The sequence below is a fragment of the Marmota monax genome, unplaced genomic scaffold (genome assembly GCF_021218885.2).
Source record: "Marmota monax isolate L192 unplaced genomic scaffold, Marmota_monax_Labrador192_F-V1.1 WCK01_AAM20220418_F8-fsc00020, whole genome shotgun sequence".
NCBI lineage: Eukaryota > Metazoa > Chordata > Mammalia > Rodentia > Sciuridae > Marmota > Marmota monax.
In genome coordinates, this window is record NW_026692912.1 from 8,632,322 (window position 1) to 8,640,706 (window position 8,385).

Below are 8,385 nucleotides of genomic sequence, written 5' to 3' on the forward strand. Positions count from 1 at the left end.
ATCAGGGTCGGGTGATAGAATGGTGCTTTGTGAACACAAAAACGTCAGATGGGTGGGTGGCTACCCACCAGGCAGCACAGCATGACATCAGGGAAGGCACTAAAGTCCTTCCAAGATACATGGTGCAGTTTGAAAAGCACCTTCACGCAGGCAGGTTGTGGCCCTGGGCAAGGTCGGAGCCGTAATTCTTGTTTTAGAGATCAGTACACGGTACTCAGGCGGAAAGCGATTTGTCCTGAGTGGTAAAGGCAGAAGTCTAAGTCCAGCTGCAGACCATGGACCTACCAGATGAGCTGGTGATAAGGGAAAAAACATCCTGGGGGGAAGGGGGGAGCCACATTTGACAGCCCATCCTAACTGCAGGGTGTATCCTCTACTCCAGCCACTCCTCCAGAAGGGAGGAGGAAGGACCAACCAAGACCAGGAGGGACTGCCCGCCAGGTGTTCCATGAGAGGAGCAGCATCTGTGAGGTGACTTTGTCCTCTGGGTGGTGGGGGCTCTGTGGAAGGGGACCTGCGTCACCTCTTCAGAACCCCAGCCCTTTCAGGTGCGGCCCAGGAAGGTGCAGGGCGACGCTCCCTGTCTCTGCTCCACAACAAACACTGTCCCCGTGAAGTTTCACTGCAGTCGAGAGATGATTCAGTAATTACTCAGAGAAACCATAGAGCCCGGGGGACATTTCCCCTCGGCCCGCAGCGCGCACAGTGGTGCGAGCTCCGTCTTCCCGTGGCAGCCTCTGCGTTTGGTGTCAGAGCTGAGTAATAAGTGACAGATTAAATGACTGGTGCCAGCATGCGCCCTTCCTCCGGCCCCAGTACACTCAGAAGTCACCCAGGGTGGTGAGATTTCAATACCAGAACTTTCAAAAAGAACAGTGAAACTTTTCTTCTCTCCATTTTCCCACAAGTCTCAACTTGATACTGAAATTCTTCTTCTCAGTCTCTAATGTAATCGAAAAATATATTTTTTATTAAGCAAAAATCCAAAGTCAAGTCTATTTTTAGAATGTGAGATTACAGAGGAGCATTTCCACACACCCCCACCCCCCACCCCCGCCACCCCCCAAGGGCTCTTAGATAAGAGTAAGAACTGAAAAGGGTTTTATTTGTGACATTCCCCTTGGGGTTTGGAAGGTAGTTCAAGGACTAGGACTCCTGGGAACCGAGAGCACTAAATCCTTTGAGAGAATAAACCGAATTTCTATCTCAAACAACATGGATGAGACGTGATTCAATACCCATAATGAGTCCAATCTTCTTAGGAGGGAAACAAACAGAAAAATTCATCCCAGAACATTTTTTTTATAACGGTCATAGCTGTAATGGTTATGGTGGCCAATTTTATGTGTCACCTTGACTGTATCATGTGATATGCAGATAGCAGGTGAAACGTTTCCAGGCACGTCTAGAGGGAGTGGTATTGAATGTGTAAACTAACTCGAGTCACTCTCCCCGGTACCGGTGGACATCATCCAACCTGGGGTGGGCGAGTGGAATCCAAGGTAGGGGAGGGGACAGTTCTACCACTGAGTGAACCAGGCCACCTCTCCTCTGCCCTTGGTACTGTGGATTTTCAGTCCTTCAGACATGATTTGATTCCATACCTGTGTCTCTGTCTATAAAGAAAAAACAAAAGTTGACAAATCCTTTGGCTCAGTGGGGATGGGGGAACCCCACAGGAGGCCTGTGAGCTTCTTCAGTGGAAGTCAACTCCACCCTGTGGGTTAGGGGATCCCTGAGACCACCTTGCCCAAATCTAGGCAAGAATCATTTTTAGGGGAGAAAGCAGATAGAAACAATTCTAAGTGTGAACTCTGTGCCAGACACTGTACTAAGTATATTCTCCTGGAGAACCTGCCTGGGATGAGATCCCAGCTTGGCCCCTTGTTAGCTGTGTGGCCTTGGAAGAGTTACATAGCTTCTCTGAATGTCAGTATTCATGCCTGTAAATGGGATCATGATGCCTACCAGGATATTTTTTTTTTTAAGGAGTCGTTGACTCATTGAATTCTAAGTTTTAGGCATAAATGCTTGATATCTTATGTTAGTTTTCTGTTGTAATAATTTATATATTTCATGCAAAATCCAGGACAGCCATGACATTTGTGGCAGATGACACCTCTGCTGGCTCTGGGCTTCAGAGCTAGTTTGATTTTTTTTTTTTCCCTCTCAAGGGGAGAGATAAATACTTGAGTTCTAAGTAAGAGGATTTCGGAGCTGTAAATCGTATCAGTCTGATTTATAAAGTATAAAGTGGGTAGTCCCTTTCGTCACAGAATTTTAAGGCTTATAAGACTCTCAGAATTCTAGACTCCGAACAAAGATTTTCCCCTCTTGATAAAGTGCACCTATGGGCTGTATAACTTAATGGTGGTGAGTTAAAATGTATCTTTGACCACAAATTCAGCAACAGCGATTTCAAAGTAGATAAAGACAGAGCTGTCTGCCTTAGCTTGTTTGGGAGATGTTCTCATGTTTTTATGTATATTTGATAGAAGAGGCTTTTTCTCTATGAGATTTGAAAGCCTCATAACATTGTCCCAGCCCACAGGTGAGTGTGTAGTGTCTTTCACCTCAGAGCTCACTGGCTTTATGAGGCCTTGAAGGCTGTGATCAGACCTGAGCAGAGTTCTTTCCTCTTTATTAAGCGCACAGACGGGCAGTGTCATTTGATGGGGGTCAATTAAAATGTATTTGTACTCTGTTCTTACTCCAAACAGGGCCACATACATGGTGCCTGGCTGCACTTTGAATCCCTGACTACTTCATTTCCTGATTTTGGGGAGTCTTACAGCTTCCTTGGACTGGTCCAGGGGTCCGAGAATGGCGGCTAGAGACCTGTGCTTTGGCTGTCAGACTGAAGGGGGCCATCTGGATGTATAAGTAGGTCCATCTCCACTGGCCTCCAACAGAGGGCCAACCTCTTCAAAATCTTCACTGGGATTTCTGGAAAGTTCCAGAAAGGCTTAAGAGACCACGCAGAAACGCTCTCTCCCTCACTCCCACTGGACAGATAGAACACAAGGCCAAAGAAGGAGAGGATTTGCCCAAGGTCGCACGGGTGTTCCTGGCTGAGCAGTGACACAGGCCTCGTACAGCTGTGTCTCGAGTACAGACTGCTGCTTTCTAGTCTTCTGTGCCGCAGAAGTGGCTCGGAGACTAAACTCTGGCCAGTGACAAATAAGCAGAGGTGACCCATGTGCTTCTGGAAACATTTCTCATCCTTCTTCCTTCTGCCGGCTAGAATGTAAGGGGTGATGTGTTGGCATAATAATAACCACCGACCTCCGTGGCTGAGACGGGGCCTGTTGACTGCTCTGGGTCTCGGCTGTTCTGTGGATTGGTGGGCGTGGCCACATGGAGGGCATTGGCTGGCTCCTGGAGCAGGTGTAGTGTCCATGGCTAGATCACCTGGGATGGCCTGCTTGGGCTTCACCTGGGTCTTGCCTCCCAGAAGACCAGGAAACAGGGACAAGTGGCCTCTGCTTGGGTCATGTGGGCTACTATTCCATTCACCAAAGTCACCTGGCTGGGCCCAGAGACAGAATAGGGCAGGAGGACACTTCACTGTCATATGACAAGGTATGGGACAGGTTGGGATGAGACTTTGGGCCTTTGATGGATCCAATCTATTACAGGTGGTGACTGGAGAGTGAACAGGGGATGGAAGACACAAACAAGAGAGATGGGGAAGAGGTTCTCACTGTCTCCAACCCCAGGGGACTGGAGGTCTCCAAGGGCAGTTTCTAGTCTCTAACGCTCCCTGGGCAACTTCCCCGGGGCCATCTTGACTTGGGGACTGCCCGTGGCACAGGAAGCAAAGCCTGGGGGTCTGGGTGCCAGGTGTTTGTATATGACTTGCTCTTCTGCTGGGGAATCTTTGCTTCTGAGTCATTGTGAAAACATTCACAAGCTTCACGCCATGGTTGGGAAGGATCTATTTTGGAGACGAGAAGCCTGTTCCCCGAGGCCCTGCGTTCTCAACATGAGAACACTTCGGCTGTGGTCTGAGAACTCAACTACGAAGCCAGGAACCTGCATAGGAGCCCTGCCTCTGCCAGATCATAAAAAAATAATCACAACATCAGCAACATGAGTCTGTCCCGGGCAGTCTCTAAGCAAGAGAAAAAGCTTAAAAAAAATGTTTTAAAGAATATGTTTCCTTCCTGTCTTCATGGATCTGAGAGTTCCTAATAATACCTATTTTTAAAGAAGATAGATTTTTTGATGACCATAAATTTAATGATTCTCTTTATTTTTGTTGTACACATTGAAAGTCTTTTGCCATTCTTTTTTTTTTTGGGGGGGGGGCGACTTTCAATAATGTCAAGTATGTATGTAAGTCATAAAATGTTGGTTAGTGTGAAAATTAAAGCAAAACATTGTGTGAAAATTAATGATGATTTTAAATTTCATGATTGTAAGGGTAACCAGGTTTTCCTGAACAGCCTCAGCTGGATTTGACAGTGTTGGGATCCACAGTTGCTTGGCCCCTTTCCTTCTGTAGTAGACATAAAAGAAATTCTGGCAATTTTCTGGAATCTTAAATGTAAATACATTGTTTGCTTACTTGGCTTAAACACAAGCAGAATCAGGTCCAACCCCTCATAGGGTCAATGTCAAAGGCATTAAAACACCCATTTTTGAGTGGCTACACTCTGGGGACCCGAGATGGGTGTTTCTGATCGATCCTTTAGAATATGCCAAATGTGACTGTCATCAAATTCCAGTATGTGAGAGGAGGGGTATGGAAGGTAGAGAGTTTATCCAACTGCTTCCCCCACCATGCAATTCTGAGAAAAGCTGAAGCCTAGGGGGGGAGGGAAAAAGAGAGACAGACTTACCTATACAAGTCTTGGGGCCACTGGGAACACTGGATCTTCATCTTGGTTCTCTGCATATTGCGTGGGATCATCTCATTCCACCATATACAGCTCTTGACCCTTTAAATGGTGACTTGCCAGTTCCTAGTTGCACTAGTTCAACACGTATTTCTGTATCTGCTTTCAGAAGAGAGAAAAAGTTGTTCTAGAACACTGCCCCCGGGGGGGCCATTGCTGTTTCATTTCCTCATCACTGAAGTAGAGCCCAGCCTAACTTCCATAAGTTTGACAAATGAATCCAGAGCCTGTCTCAATCTGTCTTCATCTTATTATTATTTTTTTTTTTGGTACCAGGAATTGAATCCAGGGGTGCTTTACCACTGAGCCACATCCCCAGCTCTTTTTATTTTGAGACACTGTCTCACTAAGTTGCTCAGGGCCTCGCTAAATTGCTGAGGCTGGCTTTGAACTTTCGATCCTCCTGCCCCAGCCTCCCCAGCTGTGGGATTACAAGCATGCGCCGCCACACCCGGCCGTCTCTGTCTATTATCCTCTTCCTCCCTGGCATATGCTGAAGTATGTGGAAGAGATGGCTTCTTCCTCCTGGTGTGTGGTTTGTGATTTTGAATTCAGGGAGCTGGTGCTGGCTGTGAGATGGAAGGGCCCCGAGGGAGGGCTGGATGGATCCCAGAGGGAGCAGCCCTGGGACTCTGATCCTGCCAGTGTGAGTCACGTGGATAACTGTGCCTGGGGACAAAATGACAATTTCTAGCAGAGATGGTGTTGTGCTCCTTTGGTGAATGCCTTGGCTTGTATCTGGCTTCTTTAGAGAAGCAGAGGTCCCTAACCCCCTGCTGACCCAGGATCGGGGGTACCCTGGTGCCAACGTTCATTGCCACTTCTATCTTGTGTTTTTCCAAATAAGATGGAGGTGACTACCTCAGCCCCCAAGCATGGAAGGCCTCCAAGGTGCTGGTTTTAGAGTGAGTGGTCAGAGATCCTGAAACCCCTTGGTTTTCTTTTCTTTGATACTGGGGACTGAACCTGTGGGCACTTTACCACGGAGCTACATCCCCAGCCCTTTTTATTTTGAGACAGGGTCTCACTTAGTTGTTCTGGGCCTTGCAAAGTTGCTGAGGCTGGCCTCAGACTTGGGATCCTCCTGCCTTGGACTCCCTGGGATTACAAGCTTGAGATTACAAATCACTGGGATTCCAGGTGTGCGCCACCACGCCTCATGGTGTTCTTATTGGATCTCTTAGAGTCCTTTCCCTTCTCTGAGGCTGAGGCTTAAATCCATGTGGGTATCACCGGGGCATCAGGGAAAGTCTGAACAGGCTCAGCTTAGCTCCGATTTTACCAGTTGCACGCGTGCGTTGAGGACGTTGAGGAGTGTGGCAGACTGCATCCCCCCACCTTGGTAAGCCTGCTCTGTGCTTGGAGAACTGTGGTTCTTGGACTCCCAGGGAAACGGTCAGGGGAGGGAGGGAGCGTAATTCCCCATGTCCCCATGGGCTCAGCGTCGGGCTGACCTTTGCAATACTTTTGTTTGTTCTCTTGCAGGTGAATCTATTTTTCATCTCTCAGGTCGTTGACCCGAGTTTGAACTCCCAGATTCCGAAAGTTCAGAGTTATTCAGCACACACTAGTGCAGAGGGTTTGGTAGCAAACTCATTTTTTCCAGGTTCACAAGAGACCGATGTACAAATGAAATGCTGTGGGGTTGGTTACAGCATCTCCATCATAACATGCCCATTTGGGCTGGGCTTGTGGCTCCGTGGTAGAGCAGTTGCCTGGCATGTATGAGGCACTGGGTTCGATCCTCAGCACCGCATATAAATAAATAAATAATAAAGGTTCATCACAACTCAAAAACTAAATATAAAAATCCCATCTGCCTATTTTCGGAGAAAGGGAAAGGTCCTGTGATCTCATGGTGGGGTGAGTGTGAGGGTGGGTAGTGGGGAGGAACACCCCCACAGACCGCCCAGGTTTTCTACCCACAGAGAGAGCAGGGAAGCCCTGAGACGAGAGAGTGGCAGAGGATGGAGCCCATTTGCTCCCCACAGTTGAGCAGTGTCTGCTCAGTCATATAAGGAATTGGGGGTGCAGGGGCTCTGCCCCACAGTTACTTCAAGGCCACACCAATGCCGAGTTGCTGGGAAACAAGTTCAGCACCTCCATCTGCAGCTTCCCTGCGCCCAGGGTGTGGGTCATCATTGGGCTACTTGCCACCCTGCCTGGCCATACCTCCCTCTACTGCCCACCGGCCACCCCTGCCCCAGAGCCCCTCCTCGAGGGCTAATTTTCACACTCAATGGCTTTGAAATCCCCTCTTTTTTTGGTATTTTCTTCAAAAAGTCTGTTGGGGCCAACTTACCAGGGGGAAGGGGGCAGCGGCCCGAGGCCATGGAACACCCCAAAGCCCAAGGCCTGAAATCAGAACTTCTTTTGCATGAATTCAATCCCAGGCAGGAAGGAGCCTGCAGCTTATCTGGGCAAGATCGTCTACTCTCTCTCTCTCTCTCTCTCTGTCCCCAGGAGTGTGGAAGTGGAGTCACCCCTGTCCCTCCACTGAAGGCCCAGGGCCACTCAGGAGGGTGAAGATAAGTGACTTCTGTGAGGCACGTGCTGAGGGACAGGCGTCCTATCCACATCGTCCCATTTAAACCTCGCAGTGGGCAGCAGGGAAGGGATCACCACCGCCCTGTTTTGCAGGGGTGACTCAGGGATGGTAAGGGACATGGGGGACCAGAGAGAATGAATAATCCTTTTGCAACCCCCATCTTAAAAAAATATGTGCTGGGGAGGGTACGTGCCAATTCCTGTGAGTCTGTATCTCAGGAAAACCCCTTGTCTTCTCTGACCTTCTGTTCTGTAAAATAAAGTTCTTGGTGAGTTTATTTTGGTGTAAAATAGACTTGAGCTCAAGAATGACATATTCAGGGGCCCCTTCTTAGTACCTATGTGAGTTCTCCCTCTCTCCAGAACAGGCCACCTGACTTTCTGGAGGGTTTGTTGTCCATCCTAATGGCCCCATAACAACTCTGGGGCTCTGGGCAACACGGCAGAGATAGAACCTGGCGGCTGCTCTGGAACACGGGGTGTTTGTAAAGGGGCCTCTGTGCCTCTCGTAGCCTTTGAGCTTTTCAAAACTCTGTGCATTGTAGGTAACTGAGCACCCTGAAAATGTTTTTTGCCCATAGATATGCAAATGAAGTTTTCGGGTGGAAATGCCAATGACTTAGGACACCCCCTGGGGACAAGCCCGTTTAGCATCTGTTTGTAAATTCTCTTTGGCTTTCTTGTTTGTGTACGCTGTGGATAGTTCTTTGAATTCTTCTCTGAATTATTGTGATGTCTTACACGTTCCCTCACAAATTAATGAGCTAAGTAAAATTGACTTTGATGAGGGTCATAGTTACTCTTCTAGCAATTATCCTTTATGGTCTGTAGTTAACGCTAGCACAGATCCGCTCAGCATCTGGGGAGCAGGTGGGTGTGTTGCCATAAGGGGGTTTAGGAGGTCTCTCCAGAGCCAGTGGAGAACTCCTCTTGGACC

At 48.4% G+C, this 8,385-nt stretch overlaps 1 long non-coding RNA gene across 2 annotated transcripts; it reads right to left on the minus strand.

Moving 5' to 3' along the window:
• Positions 1–1,105: 1,105 nt before the first annotated feature.
• LOC124097478 (uncharacterized) lies at positions 1,106–6,290 on the minus strand. 2 transcript variants are annotated; one of them, XR_006853237.2, is made up of 3 exons: positions 6,184–6,290; positions 4,845–5,000; positions 1,106–4,501 (listed from the first exon to the last, which is right to left on the minus strand). It is a non-coding gene; the product is annotated as an uncharacterized LOC124097478 (long non-coding RNA). The 2 variants fall into 2 exon arrangements; XR_006853238.2 differs by lacking the exon at positions 6,184–6,290 and adding an exon at positions 5,353–5,904.
• Between the last annotated feature and the right edge of the window lie 2,095 nt (positions 6,291–8,385).